The sequence below is a fragment of the Pleurodeles waltl genome, unplaced genomic scaffold, assembly GCF_031143425.1.
Source record: "Pleurodeles waltl isolate 20211129_DDA unplaced genomic scaffold, aPleWal1.hap1.20221129 scaffold_58, whole genome shotgun sequence".
Classification (NCBI taxonomy): Eukaryota; Metazoa; Chordata; class Amphibia; order Caudata; family Salamandridae; genus Pleurodeles; species Pleurodeles waltl.
The window spans coordinates 4,069,825-4,089,180 of NW_027150290.1; positions in this window are offsets into that span (position 1 = coordinate 4,069,825).

Here is a 19,356-nt window from a genome sequence, read left to right on the forward strand (position 1 = left end):
TGAGTGCAGGTGGGTCTGGAGTGGGCAGTGAGTGCAAGTGGGGCAGTGAGCGCAGGTGGGTCTGGAGTGGGCAGTGGGTCTGGAGTGGGCAGTGGGTCTGGGGTGGGCAGTGAGTGCAGGTGGGTCTGGAGTGGGCAGTGAGTGCTGGTGGGTCTGGAGTGGGCAGTGAGTGCAGGTGGGTCTGGAGTGGGTAGTGAGTCTGGAGTGGGCAGTGAGTGCAGGTGGGGCAGTGAGTGTAGGTGGGTCTGGAGTGGGCAGTGACCGCAGGTGGGTCTGGAGTGGGCAGTGACTCTGGAGCGGGCAGTGAGTTCAGGTGGGTCTGGAGTGGGCAGTGAGTGCAGGTGTTTGGAGTGGGCAGTGAGTGTAGGTAAGTCAGGAGTGGGCAGTGAGTGCCGGTGGGTGCAGGTGGGTCTGCAGTGGGCAGTGAGTCTGGAGTGGGCAGTGAGTGCCGGTGAGTCTGGAGTGGGCAGTGAGTGCAGGTGGGGAAGTGAGTGCAGGTGGGTCTGAAGGTGGTAGTGTGTGCAGGTGGGGCAGTGAGTGCTGGTGGGTCTGGAGTGGGCAGTGAGTGCCGGTGGGTCTGGAGTGGGGCAGTGAGTGCAGGTGGGCAGTGAGTGCAGGTGAGTCTGGTGTGTGCAGTGTGTGCCGGTGGGGCAGTGAGTGCAGGTGGGGCAGTGAGTGCCAGTGGGTCTGGAGTGGGCAGTGAGTGCCAGTGGGTCTGGAGTGGGCAGTGAGTGCCAGTGGGTCTGGGTCAGTGAGTGCCAGTGGGTCTGGATTGGGCAGTGAGTGCAGTTGGGGCACTGAGTGCCGGTGGGTCTGGAGTGGGCAGTGAGTGCAGGTGGGGCAGTGAGTGCAGGTGGGTCTAGAGTGGGCAGTGAGTGCCGGTGGGTCTGGAGTGGGTAGTGAGTTCAGGTGGGGCAGTGAGTGGAGGTGGGTCTGGAGTGGGCAGTGAGTGCAGATGGGTCTGGAGTGGGCAGTGAGTATGGAGCGGGCAGTGAGTGCAGTTGGGTCTGGAGTAGGCAGTGAGTGCCGGTGGGTCTGCATTGGGCAGTGAGTGCAGGTGGGTCTCGAGTGGGCAGTTAGTGCAGGTGGGCAGTGAGTGCAGGTGGGTCTGGAGTGGGCAGTGAGTGCCGGTGGGTCTGGAGTGGGCAGTGGTTCTGGAGTGGGCAGTGAGTCTGGAGCGGGCAGTGAGTGGAGGTGGGTTTGGAGTGGGCAGTGAGTCCTGGTGGGTCTGGAGTGGGCAGTGAGTGCAGGTCGGGCAGTGAGTGCCGGTGGGTCTGGAGTGGGCAGTGAGTGCAGGTGGGGCAGTGAGTGCAGGTGGGTCTGGAGTGGGCAGTGATTGCCGGTGGGTCTGGACTGGGCAGTGAGTGCAGGTGGGGCAGTGAGTGGAGGTGGGTCTGGAGTGGGCAGTGAGTGCAGGTGGGTCTGGAGTGGGCAGTGAGTATGGAGCGGGCAGTGAGTTCAGGTGGGTCTGGAGTGGGCAGTGAGTGCAGGTGTCTGGAGTGGGCAGTGAGTGCAGGTGAGTCTGGAGTGGGCAGTGGGTGCAGGTGGGTCTGGAGTGGGCAGTGAGTCTGGAGTGGGCAATGAGTGCAGGTGGGTCTGGAGTGGGCAGTGAGTGCCGGTGGGTCTGGAGTGGGTAGTGAATGCAGGTGGGGCAGTTAGTGCAGGTGTGTTTGGAGTGGGCAGTGAGTGCTGGTGGGTCTGGAGTGGGCAATGAGTGCAGGTGGGGCAGTGACTGCCGGTGGGTCTGGAGTGGGCAGTGAGTGCCGGAAGGTCTTTGAGTGGGCAGTGAGTGCAGGTGGGGCAGTGAGTGCAGGTGGGTCTGGAGTGGGCAGTGAGTGCCGGTGGGTCTGGAGTGGGCAGTGAGTGCAGGTGGGTCAGTGAGTGGAGATGGGTCTGGAGTGGGCAGTGAGTTCAGGTGGGTCTGGAGTGGGCAGTGAATGCTGGTGGGTCTGGAGTGGGCAGTGAGTGCAGGTGGGTATGGAGTGGGCAGTAACTGCAGGTGGGACAGTGAGTGCAGGTGAGTCTGGAGTGGGCAGTGAGTGCAGGTGGGTTTGCAGTGGGCAGTGAGGTCAGATGGTTCTGGAGAGGGCAGTGAGTTCCGGTAGGACTGGAGGGGGCAGTGAGGGAAGGTGGGTCTGGAGTGGGCAGTAAGTGCAGGTGGGGCAGTGAGTGCAGGTGGGTCTGGAGTTGGCAGTGAGTGCAGGTGGGGCAGTGAATGCAGGTGGGGCAGTGAGTGCAGGTGGGGCAGTGAGCTCAGATGGGTCTGGAGTGCGCAGTGAGTGCAGGTGGGTCTGGAGTGCGCAGTGAGTGCAGGTGGGTCTGGAGTGGGCAGTGAGTACAGGTGGGTGTGGAGTGGGCAGTGAGTCTGGAGTGGGCAGTGAGTGCAGGTGGGGAAGTGAGTGCCGGTGGGTCTGGAGTGGGCAGTGAGTGCAGGTGGGGCAGTAAGTGCAGGTGAGTCTGGAGTGGGCAGTGAGTCTGGAGTGAGCAGTGAGTGCAGGTGGGGCAGTGAGTGGAGGTGGGCCTGGAGTGGGCATGAGTGCCAGTGGGTCTGGAGTGGGCAGTGAGTGCAGGTGGGGCAGTGAGTGCCGGTGGGTCTGGAGTAGGTAGTGAGTGCAGGTGGGTCTGGAGTGGGCCATGAGGTCAGGTAAGTCTGGAGTGGGCAGTGAGTGCAGGTGGGACTGGAGTGGGCAGTAAGTGGAGGTGGGTCTGGAGTGTGCAGTGAGTGCCGGTGGGTCTGGAGTGGGCAGTGGGTCTGGAGCGGGCAGTGAGTGCAGGTGAGGCAGGGAGTGCAGGTGGGTCTGGAGTGGGCAGTGAGTGCAGGTGGGTCTGGAGTGGGCAGTGAGTGCAGGTGGGTATGGAGTGGGCAGTGAGTGCAAGTGGGGCAGTGAGTGCAGGTGGGTCTGGAGTGGGCAGTGGGTCTGGGGTGGGCAGTGGGTCTGGGGTGGGCAGTGAGTGCAGGTGGGTCTGGAGTGGGCAGTGAGTGCTGGTGGGTCTGGAGTGGGCAGTGAGTGCAGGTGGGTCTGGAGTGGGTAGTGAGTCTGGAGAGGGCAGTGAGTGCAGGTGGGGCAGTGAGTGGAGGTGGGTCTGGAGTGGGCAGTGACTGCAGGTGGGTCTGGAGTGGGAAGTGAGTCTGGAGCGGGCAGTGAGTTTAGGTGGGTCTGGAGTGGGCAGTGAGTGCAGGTGTTTGGAGTGGGCAGTGAGTGTAGGTAAGTCTGGAATGGGCAGTGAGTGCCGTTGGGTGCAGGTGGGTCTGCAGTGGGCAGTGAGTCTGGAGTGGGCAGTGAGTGTAGATGAGTCTGGAGTGGGCAGTGAGTGCAGTTGGGTCTGCAGTGGGCAGTGAGTGCCGGTGGGGCAGTGAGTGCCGGTGGGTCTGAAGTGGGCAGTGACTGCAGGTGTGTCTGGAGTGGGCAGTGAGTGCCGGTGGGTCTGGAGTGGGCAGTGAGTGCCGGTGAGGAAGTGAGTGCAGGTGGGTCTGGAGTGGGCAGTGAATCTGGAGTGGGCAGTGAGTGCAGGTGGGTCTGGAGTGGGCAGTGAGTGCCGGTGGGTCAGGAGTGGGCAGTGAGTCTGGAGTGGGCAGTGAGTGCAGGTGGGTCTGGAGTGGGCAGTGAGTGCAGGTGTGTCTGGAGTGGGCAGTGAGTGCCGGTGGGGCAGTGAGTGCTGGTGGCTCTGGAGTGGACAGTGTGTGCAGGTGAGTCTGGAGTGGGCAGTGAGTGCCGGTGGGTCTGGAGTGGGGCACTGAGTGCAGGTGTGTCTGGAGTGGGCAGTGGGTGCAGGTGAGTCTGGAGTGGGCAGTGAGTGCCGGTGGGTCTGGAGTGGGAAGTGAGTGCAGGCGGGGCAGTTAGTGCAGGTGTGTTTGGAGTGGGCAGTGAGTGCCGGTGGGTCTGGAGTGGGCAGTGAGTGCAGGTGGGGCAGTGAGTGCCGGTGGGTCTGGAGTGGGCAGTGAGTGCCGGTGGGTCAGTGAGTGGAGATGGGTCTGGAGTGGGCAGTGATTTCAGGAGGGTATGGTGTGGGCAGTAAATGCTGGTGGGTCTGGAGTGGGCAGTGAGTGCAGGTGGGTCTGGAGTGGGCAGTAAGTGCAGGTGGGAAAGTGAGTGCAGGTGAATCTGGAGTGGGCAGTGAGTGCAGGTGGGTTTGCAGTGGGCAGTGAGGTCAGATGGGTCTGGAGTGGGCAGAGAGTTCAGGTGGGACTGGAGTGGGCAGTGAGTGCAGGTGGTTCTGGAGGGGGCAGTGAGTGCAGGTGGGTCTGGAGTGGGCAGTGAGTTCAGGTGGGGCAGTGAATGCAGGTGGGGCAGTGAGCTCAGGTGGGTCTGGAGTGGGCAGTAAGTGCTGGTGGGGCAGTAAGTGCAGGTGGGTCTGGAGTGGGCAGTGAGTGCAGGTGGGTGTGGAGTGGGTATTGATTCTGGAGTGGGCAGTGAGTGCAGGTGGGGCAGTAAGTGCCGGTGGGTCTGGAGCGGGCAGTGAGTGCAGGTGGGGCAGTGAGTGCAGGTGAGTCTGGAGTGGGCAGTGAGTCTGGAGTGGGCAGTGAGTGCAGGTGGGCATGGAGTGGGCAGTGAGTGCAGGTGGGGCAGTGAGTGCCAGTGGGTCTGGAGTAGGTAGTGAGTGCAGGTGGGTCTGGAGTGGGCTGTGAGGTCAGGTGGGTCTGGAGTGGGCAGTGAGTGCAGGTGGGACTGGAGTGGGCAGTGAGTGCAGGTGGGTCTGGAGTGGGCAGTGAGTGCAGGTGGGTCTGGAGTGGGCAGTGAGTGCAGGTGGGGCAGTGAGATCAGGTGGGTCTGGAGTGGGCATTGAGTGCTGGTGGGTCTGGAGTGGGCAGTAAGTGCCGGTGGGTCTGGAGTGGGCAGTGGGTCTGGGGTGGGCAGTGAGTGCAGGTGGGACTGGAGTGGGCAGTGAGTGCAGGTGAGTCTGGTGTGGGCAGTGTAGGCCGGTAGGGCAGTGAGTGCCAGTGGGTCTGGAGTGGGCAGTCAGTGAAGGTGGGTCTGGAGTGGGCAGTGAGTGCAGGTGGGGCAGTGAGTGCCGGTGGGTCTGGAGTGGGCAGTGAGTGCAGGTGGGGCAGTGAGTGCCGGTGTGTCTGGAGTAGGTAGTGAGTGCGGCTGGGTCTGGAGTGGGCCGTGAGGTCAGGTGGGTCTGGAGTGGGCAGTGAGTGCAGGTGGGACTGGAGTGGGCAGTAAGTGGAGGTGGGTCTGGAGTGGGCAGTGACTGTCGATGGGTCTGGAGTGGGCAGTGGGTCTGGAGTGGGCAGTGAGTGCAGGCGGGGAAGTTAGTGCAGGTGTGTTTGGAGTAGGCAGTGAGTGCCGGTGGGTCTGGAGTGGGCAGTGAGTGCAGGTGGGGCAGTGAGTGCCGCTGGGTCTGGAGTGGGCAGTGAGTGCCGGTGGGTCTGGAGTGGGCAGTGAGTGCAGGTGGGGCAGTGAGTGCCGGTGGGTCTGGAGTGGGCAGTGAGTGCCGGTGGGTCAGTGAGTGGAGATGGGTCTGGAGTGGGCAGTGAGTTCAGGTGGGTATGGTGTGGGCAGTGAATGCTGGTGGGTCTGGAGTGGGCAGTGAGTGCAGGTGGGTCTGGAGTGGGCAGTAAGTGCAGGTGGGGAAGTGAGTGCAGGTGAGTCTGGAGTGGGCAGTGAGTGCAGGTGAGTTTGCAGTGGGCAGTGAGGTCAGATGGGTCTGGAGTGGGCAGTGAGTTCAGGTGGGACTGGAGTGGGCAGTGACTGCAGGTGGGTCTGGAGGGGGTAGTGAGTGCAGGTGGGTCTGGAGTGGGCAGTGAGTTCAGGTGGGGCAGTGAATGCAGGTGGGGCAGTGAGCTCAGGTGGGTCTGGAGTGGGCAGTAAGTGCCGGTGGGGCAGTAAGTGCAGGTGGGTCTGGAGTGGGCAGTGAGTGCAGGTGGGTGTGGAGTGGGTATTGATTCTGGAGTGGGCAGTGAGTGCAGGCTGGGCAGTAAGTGCCGGTGGATCTGGAGTTGGAAGTGAGTGCCTTTGCGTCTGGAGTGGGCAGTGAGTGCAGGTGGGGTAATGAGTGCAGGTGAGTCTGGAGTGGGCAGTGAGTGTGGAGTGGGCAGTGAGTGCAGGTGGGGCAGTGAGTGCAGGTGGGCCTGGAGTGGGCAGTGAGTGCCGGTGGGTCTGGATTGGGCAGTGAGTGCAGGTGGGGCAGTGAGTGCCAGTGGGTCTGGAGTAGGTAGTGAGTGCAGGTGGGTCTGGAGTGGGCCGTGAGGTCAGGTGGGTCTGGAGTGGGCAGTGAGTGCAGGTGGGACAGGAGTGGGCAGTGAGTGCAGGTGGGTCTGGAGTGGGCAGTGGGTGCAGGTGAGTCTGGAGTGGGCAGTGAGTCTGGAGTGGGCAGTGAATGCCGGTGGGTCTGGAGTGAGCAGTGAGTGCAGGCGGGGCAGTTAGTGCAGGTGTGTTTGGAGTGGGCAGTGAGTGCCGGTGGGTCTGGAGTGGGCAGTGAGTGCAGGTGGGGCAGTGAGTGCCGGTGGGTCTGGAGTGGGCAGTGAGTGCCGGTGGGTCTGGAGTGGGCAGTGAGTGCAGGTGGGGCAGTGAGTGCCGGTGGGTCTGGAGTGCGCAGTGAGTGCCGGTGGGTCAGTGAGTGGAGATGGGTCTGGAGTGGGCAGTGATTTCAGGTGGGTATGGTGTGGGCAGTGAATGCTGGTGGGTCTGGAGTGGGCAGTGAGTGCAGATGGGTCTGGAGTGGGCAGTAAGTGCAGGTGGGGAAGTGAGTGCAGGTGAGTCTGGAGTGGGCAGTGAGTGCAGGTGGGTTTGCAGTGGGCAGTGAGGTCAGATGGGTCTGGAGTGGGCAGTGAGTTCAGGTGTGACTGGAGTGGGCAGTGAGTGCAGGTGGGTCTGGAGGGGGCAGTGAGTGCAGGTGGGTCTGGAGTGGGCAGTGAGTTCAGGTGGGGCAGTGAATGCAGGTGGGGCAGTGAGCTCAGGTGGGTCTGGAGTGGGCAGTAAGTGCCGGTGGGGCAGTAAGTGCAGGTGGGTCTGGAGTGGGCAGTGAGTGCAGGTGGGTGTGGAGTGGGTATTGATTCTGGAGTGGGCAGTGAGTGCAGGTGGGGCAGTAAGTGCCGGTGGGTCTGGAGTTGAAAGTGAGTGCCTTTGGGTCTGGAGTGGGCAGTGAGTGCAGGTGGAGCAGTGAGTTCAGGTGAGTCTAGAGTGGGCAGTGAGTCTGGAGTGGGCAGTGAGTGCAGGTGGGGCAGTGAGTGCAGGGGGGCATGGAGTGGGCAGTGAGTGCCGGTGGGTCTGGATTGGGCAGTGAGTGCAGGTGGGGCAGTGAGTGCCAGTGGGTCTGGAGTAGGTAGTGAGTGCAGGTGGGTCTGGAGTGGGCTGTGAGGTCAGGTGGGTCTGGAGTGGGCAGTGAGTGCAGGTGGGACTGGAGTGGGCAGTGAGTGCAGGTGGGTCTGGAGTGGGCAGTGAGTGCAGGTGGGTCTGGAGTGGGCAGTGAGTGCAGGTGGGGCAGTGAGATCAGGTGGGTCTGGAGTGGGCATTGAGTGCTGGTGGGTCTGGAGGGGGCAGTAAGTGCCGGTGGGTCTGGAGTGGGCAGTGGGTCTGGGGTGGGCAGTGAGTGCAGGTGGGACTGGAGTGGGCAGTGAGTGCAGGTGAGTCTAGTGTGGGCAGTGTAGGCCGGTAGGGCAGTGAGTGCCAGTGGGTCTGGAGTGGGCAGTCAGTGCCGGTGGGTCTAGTGTGGGCAGTGTAGGCCGGTAGGGCAGTGAGTGCCAGTGGGTCTGGAGTGGGCAGTCAGTGCCGGTGGGTCTGGAGTGGGCAGTGAGTGCAGGTGGGGCAGTGAGTGCCGGTGGGTCTGGAGTGGGCAGTGAGTGCAGGTGGGGCAGTGAGTGCCGGTGTGTCTGGAGTAGGTAGTGAGTGCGGCTGGGTCTGGAGTGGGCCGTGAGGTCAGGTGGGTCTGGAGTGGGCAGTGAGTGCAGGTGGGACTGGAGTGGGCAGTAAGTGGAGGTGGGTCTGGAGTGGGCAGTGACTGTCGGTGGGTCTGGAGTGGGCAGTGGGTATGGAGTGGGCAGTGAGTGCAGGCGGGGAAGTTAGTGCAGGTGTGTTTGGAGTGGGCAGTGAGTGCCGGTGGGTCTGGAGTGGGCAGTGAGTGCAGGTGGGGCAGTGAGTGCCGGTGGGTCTGGAGTGGGCAGTGAGTGCCAGTGAGTCTGGAGTGGGCAGTGAGTGCAGGTGGGGCAGTGAGTGCCGGTGGGTCTGGAGTGGGCAGTGAGTGCCGGTGGGTCAGTGAGTGGAGATGGGTCTGGAGTGGGCAGTGAGTTCAGGTGGGTATGTTGTGGGCAGTGAATGCTGGTGGGTCTGGAGTGGGCAGTGAGTGCAGGTGGGTCTGGAGTGGGCAGTAAGTGCAGGTGGGGAAGTGAGTGCAGGTGAGTCTGGAGTGGGCAGTGAGTGCAGGTGGGTTTGCAGTGGGCAGTGAGGTCAGATGGGTCTGGAGTGGGCAGTGAGTTCAGGTGGAACTGAAGTGGGCAGTGACTGCAGGTGGGTCTGGAGGGGGCAGTGAGTGCAGGTGGGTCTGGAGTGGGCAGTGAGTTCAGATGGGGCAGTGAATGCAGGTGGGGCAGTGAGCTCAGGTGGGTCTGGAGTGGGCAGTAAGTGCCGGTGGGGCAGTAAGTGCAGGTGGGTCTGGAGTGGGCAGTGAGTGCAGGTGGGTGTGGAGTGGGTATTGATTCTGGAGTGGGCAGTGAGTGCAGGTGGGGCAGTAAGTGCCGGTGGGTCTGGAGTTGGAAGTGAGTGCCTTTGGGTCTGGAGTGGGCAGTGAGTGCAGGTGGGGCAGTGAGTGCAGGTGAGTCAGGAGTGGGCAGTGAGTCTGGAGTGGGCAGTGAGTGCAGGTGGGGCAGTGAGTGCAGGTGGGCCTGGAGTGGGCAGTGAGTGCCGGTGGGTCTGGATTGGGCAGTGAGTGCAGGTGGGGCAGTGAGTGCCAGTGGGTCTGGAGTAGGTAGTGAGTGCAGGTGGGTCTGGAGTGGGCCGTGAGGTCAGGTGGGTCTGGAGTGGGCAGTGAGTGCAGGTGGGACAGGAGTGGGCAGTGAGTGCAGGTGGGTCTGGAGTGGGCAGTGAGTGCAGGTGGGTCTGGAGTGGGCAGTGAGTGCAGGTGGGGCAGTGAGATCAGGTGGGTCTGGAGTGGGCAGTGAGTGCTGGTGGGTCTGGAGTGGGCAGTAAGTGCCGTTGGGTCTGGAGTGGGCAGTGGGTCTGGCTGGGCAGTGAGTGCAGGTGGGACTGGAGTGGGCAGTGAGTGCAGGTGAGTCTGGTATGGGCAGTGTAGGCCGGTAGGGCAGTGAGTGCCAGTGGGTCTGGAGTGGGCAGTGAGTGCCGGTGGGTCTGGAGTGGGCAGTGAGTGCAGGTGGGGCAGTGAGTGCCGGTGGGTCTGGAGTGGGCAGTGAGTGCAGGTGGGGCAGTGAGTGCAGGTGTGTCTGGAGTAGGTAGTGAGTGCGGGTGGGTCTGGAGTGGGCCGTGAGGTCAGGTGGGTCTGGAGTGGGCAGTGAGTGCAGGTGGGACTGGAGTGGGCAGTGACTGTCGGTGGGTCTGGAGTGGGCAGTGAGTGCAGGTGGGGCAGTGAGTTCAGGTGGGTCTGGAGTGGGCAGTGAGTGCAGCTGGGATTGGAGTAGGCAGTGAGTGCAGGTGGATCTGGAGTGGGCAGTGAGTGCAGGTGGGTCTGGAGTGGGCAGTGAGTGCAAGTGGGGCAGTGAGTGCAGGTGGGGCAGTGAGCTCAGGTGGGTCTGGAGTGGGCAGTGAGTGCTGGTGGGTCTGGAGTGGGCAGTGAGTGCCGGTGGGTCTGGAGTGGGCAGTGGGTCTGGGGTGGGCAGTGAGTGCAGGTGGGTCTGGAGTGGGCAGTGAGTGCAGGTGGGCCTGGGGTGGGCAGTGAGTGCTGGTGGGTCTGGAGTGAGCAGTGACTGCAGGTGGGACTGGAGCGGGCAGTGAGTCTGGAGTGGGCAGTGAGTGCAGGTGGGTCTGCAGTGGGCAGTGAGTGCGGGTGGGTCTGGAGTGGGCAGTGAGTCTGGAGCCGGCAGTGAGTTCAGGTGGGTCTGCAGTGGGCAGTGAGTGTAGGAAAGTCTGGAGTGGGCAGTGAGTGCAGGTGGGTGCAGGTGGGTCTGGAGTGGGCAGTGAGTCTGGAGTGGGCAGTGAGTGCAGGTGGGTCTGGAGTGGGCAGTGAGTGCGGGTGGGTCTGGAGTGGGCAGTGAGTCTGGAGCGGGTAATGAGTTCAGGTGGGTCTGCAGTGGGCAGTGAGTGTAGGAAAGTCTGGAATGGGCAGTGAGTGCAGGTGGGTGCAGGTGGGTCTGGAGTGGGCAGTGAGTCTGGAGTGGTCAGTGAGTCTGGAGCGGGCAATGAGTTCAGGTGGGTCTGGAGTGGGCAGTGAGTGCAGGTGGGTCTGGAGTGGGCAGTGAGTGCGGGTGGGTCTGGAGTGGGCAGTGAGAGCAGGTGGGGCAGTGAGTGCAGGTGGGTCTGGAGTGGGCAGTGAGTGCAGGTGGGGCAGTGAGTGCTGGTGGGTCTGGAGTGGGCAGTGAGTGCCGTTGGGTCTGGAGAGGGGCAGTGAGTGCAGGTAGGGCAGTGAGTGCAGGTGAGACTGGTGTTTGCAGTGTGTGCCGGTGGGGCAGTGAGTGCAGGTGGCGCAGGAGTGGGCAGTGAGTGCAGGTGGGTCTGGAGTGGGCAGTGAGTGCAGGTGGGTCTGGAGTGGGCAGTGAGTGCAGGTGGGGCAGTGAGATCAGGTGGGTCTGGAGTGGGCAGTGAGTGCTGGTGAGTCTGGAGTGGGCAGTAAGTGCCGGTGGGTCTGGAGTGGGCAGTGGGTCTGGCTGGGCAGTGAGTGCGGGTGGGACTGGAGTGGGCAGTGAGTGCAGGTGAGTCTGGTGTTTGCAGTGTAGGCCGGTAGGGCAGTGAGTGCCAGTGGGTCTGGAGTGGGCAGTGAGTGCCGGTGGGTCTGGAGTGGGCAGTGAGTGCAGGTGGGGCAGTGAGTGCCGGTGGGTCTGGAGTGGGCAGTGAGTGCAGGTGGGGCAGTGAGTGCAGGTGTGTCTGGAGTAGGTAGTGAGTGCGGGTGGGTCTGGAGTGGGCCGTGAGGTCAGGTGGGTCTGGAGTGGGCAGTGAGTGCAGCTGGGACTGGAGTGGGCAGTGACTGTCGGTGGGTCTGGAGTGGGCAGTGGGTCTGGAGTGGGCAGTGAGTGCAGGTGGGGCAGTGAGTTCAGGTGGGTCTGGAGTGGGCAGTGAGTGCAGCTGGGATTGGAGTAGGCAGTGAGTGCAGGTGGATCTGGAGTGGGCAGTGAGTGCAGGTGGGTCTGGAGTGGGCAGTGAGTGCAAGTGGGGCAGTGAGTGCAGGTGGGGCAGTGAGCTCAGGTGGGTCTGGAGTGGGCAGTGAGTGCTGGTGGGTCTGGAGTGGGCAGTGAGTGCCGGTGGGTCTGTAGTGGGCAGTGGGTCTGGGGTGGGCAGTGAGTGCAGGTGGGTCTGGAGTGGGAGGTGAGTGCAGGTGGGCCTGGGGTGGGCAGTGAGTGCTGATGGGTCTGGAGTGAGCAGTGACTGCAGGTGGGACTGGAGTGGGCAGTTAGTCTGGAGTGGGCAGTGAGTTCAGGTGGGTCTGCAGTGGGCAGTGAGTGTGGGTGGGTCTGGAGTGGGCAGTGAGTCTGGAGCGGGCAGTGAGTTCAGGTGGGTCTGCAGTGGGCAGTGAGTGTAGGAAAGTCTGGAGTGGGCAGTGAGTGCAGGTGGGTGCAGGTGGGTCTGGAGTGGGCAGTGAGTCTGGAGTGGGCAGTGAGTGCAGGTGGGTCTGGAGTGGGCAGTGAGTGCGGGTGGGTCTGGAGTGGGCAGTGAGTCTGGAGCGGGTACTGAGTTCAGGTGGGTCTGCAGTGGGCAGTGAGTGTAGGAAAGTCTGGAGTGGGCAGTGAGTGCAGGTGGGTGCAGGTGGGTCTGGAGTGGGCAGTGAGTCTGGAGTGGGCAGTGAGTCTGGAGCGGGCAGTGAGTTCAGGTGGGTCTGGAGTGGGCAGTGAGTGCGGGTGGGTCTGGAGTGGGCAGTGAGTGCAGGTGGGTCTGGAGTGGGCAGTGAGTGCGGGTGGGTCTGGAGTGGGCAGTGAGAGCAGGTGGGGCAGTGAGTGCAGGTGGGGCAGTGAGTGCTGGTGGGTCTGGAGTGGGCAGTGAGTGCCGGTGGGTCTGGAGAGGGGCAGTGAGTGCAGGTAGGGCAGTGAGTGCAGGTGAGACTGGTGTTTGCAGTGAGAGCAGGTGGGGCAGTGAGTGCAGGTGGGTCTGGAGTGGGCAGTGAGTGCAGGTGGGGCAGTGAGTGCTGGTGGGTCTGGAGTGGGCAGTGAGTGCCGTTGGGTCTGGAGAGGGGCAGTGAGTGCAGGTAGGGCAGTGAGTGCAGGTGAGACTGGTGTTTGCAGTGTGTGCCGGTGGGGCAGTGAGTGCAGGTGGGGCTGGAGTGGGCAGTGAGTGCAGGTGGGTCTGGAGTGGGCAGTGAGTGCAGGTGGGTCTGGAGTGGGCAGTGAGTGCAGGTGGGGCAGTGAGATCAGGTGGGTCTGGAGTGGGCAGTGAGTGCTGGTGAGTCTGGAGTGGGCAGTAAGTGCCGGTGGGTCTGGAGTGGGCAGTGGGTCTGGCTGGGCAGTGAGTGCGGGTGGGACTGGAGTGGGCAGTGAGTGCAGGTGAGTCTGGTGTTTGCAGTGTAGGCCGGTAGGGCAGTGAGTGCCAGTGGGTCTGGAGTGGGCAGTGAGTGCCGGTGGGTCTGGAGTGGGCAGTGAGTGCAGGTGGGGCAGTGAGTGCCGGTGGGTCTGGAGTGGGCAGTGAGTGCAGGTGGGGCAGTGAGTGCAGGTGTGTCTGGAGTAGGTAGTGAGTGCGGGTGGGTCTGGAGTGGGCCGTGAGGTCAGGTGGGTCTGGAGTGGGCAGTGAGTGCAGGTGGGACTGGAGTGGGCAGTGACTGTCGGTGGGTCTGGAGTGGGCAGTGGGTCTGGAGTGGGCAGTGAGTGCAGGTGGGGCAGTGAGTTCAGGTGGGTCTGGAGTGGGCAGTGAGTGCAGGTGGGGCAGTGAGTGCCGGTGGGTCTGGAGTGGGCAGTGAGTGCAGGTGGGGCAGTGAGTGCCGGTGTGTCTGGAGTAGGTAGTGAGTGCGGCTGGGTCTGGAGTGGGCCGTGAGGTCAGGTGGGTCTGGAGTGGGCAGTGAGTGCAGGTGGGACTGGAGTGGGCAGTAAGTGGAGGTGGGTCTGGAGTGGGCAGTGACTGTCGATGGGTCTGGAGTGGGCAGTGGGTCTGGAGTGGGCAGTGAGTGCAGGCGGGGAAGTTAGTGCAGGTGTGTTTGGAGTAGGCAGTGAGTGCCGGTGGGTCTGGAGTGGGCAGTGAGTGCAGGTGGGGCAGTGAGTGCCGCTGGGTCTGGAGTGGGCAGTGAGTGCCGGTGGGTCTGGAGTGGGCAGTGAGTGCAGGTGGGGCAGTGAGTGCCGGTGGGTCTGGAGTGGGCAGTGAGTGCCGGTGGGTCAGTGAGTGGAGATGGGTCTGGAGTGGGCAGTGAGTTCAGGTGGGTATGGTGTGGGCAGTGAATGCTGGTGGGTCTGGAGTGGGCAGTGAGTGCAGGTGGGTCTGGAGTGGGCAGTAAGTGCAGGTGGGGAAGTGAGTGCAGGTGAGTCTGGAGTGGGCAGTGAGTGCAGGTGAGTTTGCAGTGGGCAGTGAGGTCAGATGGGTCTGGAGTGGGCAGTGAGTTCAGGTGGGACTGGAGTGGGCAGTGACTGCAGGTGGGTCTGGAGGGGGTAGTGAGTGCAGGTGGGTCTGGAGTGGGCAGTGAGTTCAGGTGGGGCAGTGAATGCAGGTGGGGCAGTGAGCTCAGGTGGGTCTGGAGTGGGCAGTAAGTGCCGGTGGGGCAGTAAGTGCAGGTGGGTCTGGAGTGGGCAGTGAGTGCAGGTGGGTGTGGAGTGGGTATTGATTCTGGAGTGGGCAGTGAGTGCAGGTGGGGCAGTAAGTGCCGGTGGATCTGGAGTTGGAAGTGAGTGCCTTTGCGTCTGGAGTGGGCAGTGAGTGCAGGTGGGGTAATGAGTGCAGGTGAGTCTGGAGTGGGCAGTGACTGTGGAGTGGGCAGTGAGTGCAGGTGGGGCAGTGAGTGCAGGTGGGCCTGGAGTGGGCAGTGAGTGCCGGTGGGTCTGGATTGGGCAGTGAGTGCAGGTGGGGCAGTGAGTGCCAGTGGGTCTGGAGTAGGTAGTGAGTGCAGGTGGGTCTGGAGTGGGCCGTGAGGTCAGGTGGGTCTGGAGTGGGCAGTGAGTGCAGGTGGGACAGGAGTGGGCAGTGAGTGCAGGTGGGTCTGGAGTGGGCAGTGGGTGCAGGTGAGTCTGGAGTGGGCAGTGAGTCTGGAGTGGGCAGTGAATGCCGGTGGGTCTGGAGTGAGCAGTGAGTGCAGGCGGGGCAGTTAGTGCAGGTGTGTTTGGAGTGGGCAGTGAGTGCCGGTGGGTCTGGAGTGGGCAGTGAGTGCAGGTGGGGCAGTGAGTGCCGGTGGGTCTGGAGTGGGCAGTGAGTGCCGGTGGGTCTGGAGTGGGCAGTGAGTGCAGGTGGGGCAGTGAGTGCCGGTGGGTCTGGAGTGCGCAGTGAGTGCCGGTGGGTCAGTGAGTGGAGATGGGTCTGGAGTGGGCAGTGATTTCAGGTGGGTATGGTGTGGGCAGTGAATGCTGGTGGGTCTGGAGTGGGCAGTGAGTGCAGATGGGTCTGGAGTGGGCAGTAAGTGCAGGTGGGGAAGTGAGTGCAGGTGAGTCTGGAGTGGGCAGTGAGTGCAGGTGGGTTTGCAGTGGGCAGTGAGGTCAGATGGGTCTGGAGTGGGCAGTGAGTTCAGGTGTGACTGGAGTGGGCAGTGAGTGCAGGTGGGTCTGGAGGGGGCAGTGAGTGCAGGTGGGTCTGGAGTGGGCAGTGAGTTCAGGTGGGGCAGTGAATGCAGGTGGGGCAGTGAGCTCAGGTGGGTCTGGAGTGGGCAGTAAGTGCCGGTGGGGCAGTAAGTGCAGGTGGGTCTGGAGTGGGCAGTGAGTGCAGGTGGGTGTGGAGTGGGTATTGATTCTGGAGTGGGCAGTGAGTGCAGGTGGGGCAGTAAGTGCCGGTGGGTCTGGAGTTGAAAGTGAGTGCCTTTGGGTCTGGAGTGGGCAGTGAGTGCAGGTGGAGCAGTGAGTTCAGGTGAGTCTAGAGTGGGCAGTGAGTCTGGAGTGGGCAGTGAGTGCAGGTGGGGCAGTGAGTGCAGGGAGGCATGGAGTGGGCAGTGAGTGCCGGTGGGTCTGGATTGGGCAGTGAGTGCAGGTGGGGCAGTGAGTGCCAGTGGGTCTGGAGTAGGTAGTGAGTGCAGGTGGGTCTGGAGTGGGCTGTGAGGTCAGGTGGGTCTGGAGTGGGCAGTGAGTGCAGGTGGGACTGGAGTGGGCAGTGAGTGCAGGTGGGTCTGGAGTGGGCAGTGAGTGCAGGTGGGTCTGGAGTGGGCAGTGAGTGCAGGTGGGGCAGTGAGATCAGGTGGGTCTGGAGTGGGCATTGAGTGCTGGTGGGTCTGGAGGGGGCAGTAAGTGCCGGTGGGTCTGGAGTGGGCAGTGGGTCTGGGGTGGGCAGTGAGTGCAGGTGGGACTGGAGTGGGCAGTGAGTGCAGGTGAGTCTAGTGTGGGCAGTGTAGGCCGGTAGGGCAGTGAGTGCCAGTGGGTCTGGAGTGGGCAGTCAGTGCCGGTGGGTCTGGAGTGGGCAGTGAGTGCAGGTGGGGCAGTGAGTGCCGGTGGGTCTGGAGTGGGCAGTGAGTGCAGGTGGGGCAGTGAGTGCCGGTGTGTCTGGAGTAGGTAGTGAGTGCGGCTGGGTCTGGAGTGGGCCGTGAGGTCAGGTGGGTCTGGAGTGGGCAGTGAGTGCAGGTGGGACTGGAGTGGGCAGTAAGTGGAGGTGGGTCTGGAGTGGGCAGTGACTGTCGGTGGGTCTGGAGTGGGCAGTGGGTATGGAGTGGGCAGTGAGTGCAGGCGGGGAAGTTAGTGCAGGTGTGTTTGGAGTGGGCAGTGAGTGCCGGTGGGTCTGGAGTGGGCAGTGAGTGCAGGTGGGGCAGTGAGTGCCGGTGGGTCTGGAGTGGGCAGTGAGTGCCAGTGAGTCTGGAGTGGGCAGTGAGTGCAGGTGGGGCAGTGAGTGCCGGTGGGTCTGGAGTGGGCAGTGAGTGCCGGTGGGTCAGTGAGTGGAGATGGGTCTGGAGTGGGCAGTGAGTTCAGGTGGGTATGTTGTGGGCAGTGAATGCTGGTGGGTCTGGAGTGGGCAGTGAGTGCAGGTGGGTCTGGAGTGGGCAGTAAGTGCAGGTGGGGAAGTGAGTGCAGGTGAGTCTGGAGTGGGCAGTGAGTGCAGGTGGGTTTGCAGTGGGCAGTGAGGTCAGATGGGTCTGGAGTGGGCAGTGAGTTCAGGTGGAACTGAAGTGGGCAGTGACTGCAGGTGGGTCTGGAGGGGGCAGTGAGTGCAGGTGGGTCTGGAGTGGGCAGTGAGTTCAGATGGGGCAGTGAATGCAGGTGGGGCAGTGAGCTCAGGTGGGTCTGGAGTGGGCAGTAAGTGCCGGTGGGGCAGTAAGTGCAGGTGGGTCTGGAGTGGGCAGTGAGTGCAGGTGGGTGTGGAGTGGGTATTGATTCTGGAGTGGGCAGTGAGTGCAGGTGGGGCAGTAAGTGCCGGTGGGTCTGGAGTTGGAAGTGAGTGCCTTTGGGTCTGGAGTGGGCAGTGAGTGCAGGTGGGGCAGTGAGTGCAGGTGAGTCAGGAGTGGGCAGTGAGTCTGGAGTGGGCAGTGAGTGCAGGTGGGGCAGTGAGTGCAGGTGGGCCTGGAGTGGGCAGTGAGTGCCGGTGGGTCTGGATTGGGCAGTGAGTGCAGGTGGGGCAGTGAGTGCCAGTGGGTCTGGAGTAGGTAGTGAGTGCAGGTGGGTCTGGAGTGGGCCGTGAGGTCAGGTGGGTCTGGAGTGGGCAGTGAGTGCAGGTGGGACAGGAGTGGGCAGTGAGTGCAGGTGGGTCTGGAGTGGGCAGTGAGTGCAGGTGGGTCTGGAGTGGGCAGTGAGTGCAGGTGGGGCAGTGAGATCAGGTGGGTCTGGAGTGGGCAGTGAGTGCTGGTGGGTCTGGAGTGGGCAGTAAGTGCCGGTGGGTCTGGAGTGGGCAGTGGGTCTGGCTGGGCAGTGAGTGCAGGTGGGACTGGAGTGGGCAGTGAGTGCAGGTGAGTCTGGTATGGGCAGTGTAGGCCGGTAGGGCAGTGAGTGCCAGTGGGTCTGGAGTGGCCAGTGAGTGCCGGTGGGTCTGGAGTGGGCAGTGAGTGCAGGTGGGGCAGTGAGTGCCGGTGGGTCTGGAGTGGGCAGTGAGTGCAGGTGGGGCAGTGAGTGCAGGTGTGTCTGGAGTAGGTAGTGAGTGCGGGTGGGTCTGGAGTGGGCCGTGAGGTCAGGTGGGTCTGGAGTGGGCAGTGAGTGCAGGTGGGACTGGAGTGGGCAGTGACTGTCGGTGGGTCTGGAGTGGGCAGTGAGTGCAGGTGGGGCAGTGAGTTCAGGTGGGTCTGGAGTGGGCAGTGAGTGCAGCTGGGATTGGAGTAGGCAGTGAGTGCAGTTGGATCTGGAGTGGGCAGTGAGTGCAGGTGGGTCTGGAGTGGGCAGTGAGTGCAAGTGGGGCAGTGAGTGCAGGTGGGGCAGTGAGCTCAGGTGGGTCTGGAGTGGGCAGTGAGTGCTGGTGGGTCTGGAGTGGGCAGTGAGTGCCGGTGGGTCTGGAGTGGGCAGTGGGTCTGGGGTGGGCAGTGAGTGCAGGTGGGTCTGGAGTGGGCAGTGAGTGCAGGTGGGCCTGGGGTGGGCAGTGAGTGCTGGTGGGTCTGGAGTGAGCAGTGACTGCAGGTGGGACTGGAGCGGGCAGTGAGTCTGGAGTGGGCAGTGAGTGCAGGTGGGTCTGCAGTGGGCAGTGAGTGCGGGTGGGTCTGGAGTGGGCAGTGAGTCTGGAGCCGGCAGTGAGTTCAGGTGGGTCTGCAGTGGGCAGTGAGTGTAGGAAAGTCTGGAGTGGGCAGTGAGTGCAGGTGGGTGCAGGTGGGTCTGGAGTGGGCAGTGAGTCTGGAGTGGGCAGTGAGTGCAGGTGGGTCTGGAGTGGGCAGTGAGTGCGGGTGGGTCTGGAGTGGGCAGTGAGTCTGGAGCGGGTAATGAGTTCAGGTGGGTCTGCAGTGGGCAGTGAGTGTAGGAAAGTCTGGAGTGGGCAGTGAGTGCAGGTGGGTGCAGGTGGGTCTGGAGTGGGCAGTGAGTCTGGAGTGGTCAGTGAGTCTGGAGCGGGCAATGAGTTCAGGTGGGTCTGGAGTGGGCAGTGAGTGCAGGTGGGTCTGGAGTGGGCAGTGAGTGCGGGTGGGTCTGGAGTGGGCAGTGAGAGCAGGTGGGGCAGTGAGTGCAGGTGGGTCTGGAGTGGGCAGTGAGTGCAGGTGGGGCAGTGAGTGCTGGTGGGTCTGGAGTGGGCAGTGAGTGCCGTTGGGTCTGGAGAGGGGCAGTGAGTGCAGGTAGGGCAGTGAGTGCAGGTGAGACTGGTGTTTGCAGTGTGTGCCGGTGGGGCAGTGAGTGCAGGTGGCGCAGGAGTGGGCAGTGAGTGCAGGTGGGTCTGGAGTGGGCAGTGAGTGCAGGTGGGTCTGGAGTGGGCAGTGAGTGCAGGTGGGGCAGTGAGATCAGGTGGGTCTGGAGTGGGCAGTGAGTGCTGGTGAGTCTGGAGTGGGCAGTAAGTGCCGGTGGGTCTGGAGTGGGCAGTGGGTCTGGCTGGGCAGTGAGTGCGGGTGGGACTGGAGTGGGCAGTGAGTGCAGGTGAGTCTGGTGTTTGCAGTGTAGGCCGGTAGGGCAGTGAGTGCCAGTGGGTCTGGAGTGGGCAGTGAGTGCCGGTGGGTCTGGAGTGGGCAGTGAGTGCAGGTGGGGCAGTGAGTGCCGGTGGGTCTGGAGTGGGCAGTGAGTGCAGGTGGGGCAGTGAGTGCAGGTGTGTCTGGAGTAGGTAGTGAGTGCGGGTGGGTCTGGAGTGGGCCGTGAGGTCAGGTGGGTCTGGAGTGGGCAGTGAGTGCAGCTGGGACTGGAGTGGGCAGTGACTGTCGGTGGGTCTGGAGTGGGCAGTGGGTCTGGAGTGGGCAGTGAGTGCAGGTGGGGCAGTGAGTTCAGGTGGGTCTGGAGTGGGCAGTGAGTGCAGCTGGGATTGGAGTAGGCAGTGAGTGCAGGTGGATCTGGAGTGGGCAGTGAGTGCAGGTGGGTCTGGAGTGGGCAGTTAGTGCAAGTGGGGCAGTGAGTGCAGGTGGGGCAGTGAGCTCAGGTGGGTCTGGAGTGGGCAGTGAGTGCTGGTGGGTCTGGAGTGGGCAGTGAGTGCCGGTGGGTCTGTAGTGGGCAGTGGGTCTGGGGTGGGCAGTGAGTGCAGGTGGGTCTGGAGTGGGAGGTGAGTGCAGGTGGGCCTGGGGTGGGCAGTGAGTGCTGATGGGTCTGGAGTGAGCAGTGACTGCAGGTGG